The sequence below is a fragment of the Penaeus monodon genome, chromosome 31 (genome assembly GCF_015228065.2).
Source record: "Penaeus monodon isolate SGIC_2016 chromosome 31, NSTDA_Pmon_1, whole genome shotgun sequence".
In the NCBI taxonomy this organism is placed as follows: Eukaryota; Metazoa; Arthropoda; class Malacostraca; order Decapoda; family Penaeidae; genus Penaeus; species Penaeus monodon.
In genome coordinates this window covers 24209882-24210133 of record NC_051416.1, presented here as the reverse complement: position 1 = coordinate 24210133, position 252 = coordinate 24209882, and positions in this window count along the sequence as shown.

The window sequence follows — 252 nt, the reverse complement described above, 5'->3', positions numbered from 1 at the left end:
TGGTCGCTGGCATGTATGACTATAAGACTGAGACGATTTTCGGTTTCATCACCATGCAAAAGCTTTTTTTTCTTAAGGAACATTTTCGTTGCTGCAAACACTGTTGAAGAGAAGTCAGTCTGCCTAAATAGATTGAAAATTGTTAACCTAAAAAGAATCACCAATTCTGGAAACGACGTGGGAGTCCCACGAATAATCAAAATATATAATAAAATACATTAGTATAATTATACATATAATAATACTTAAAAA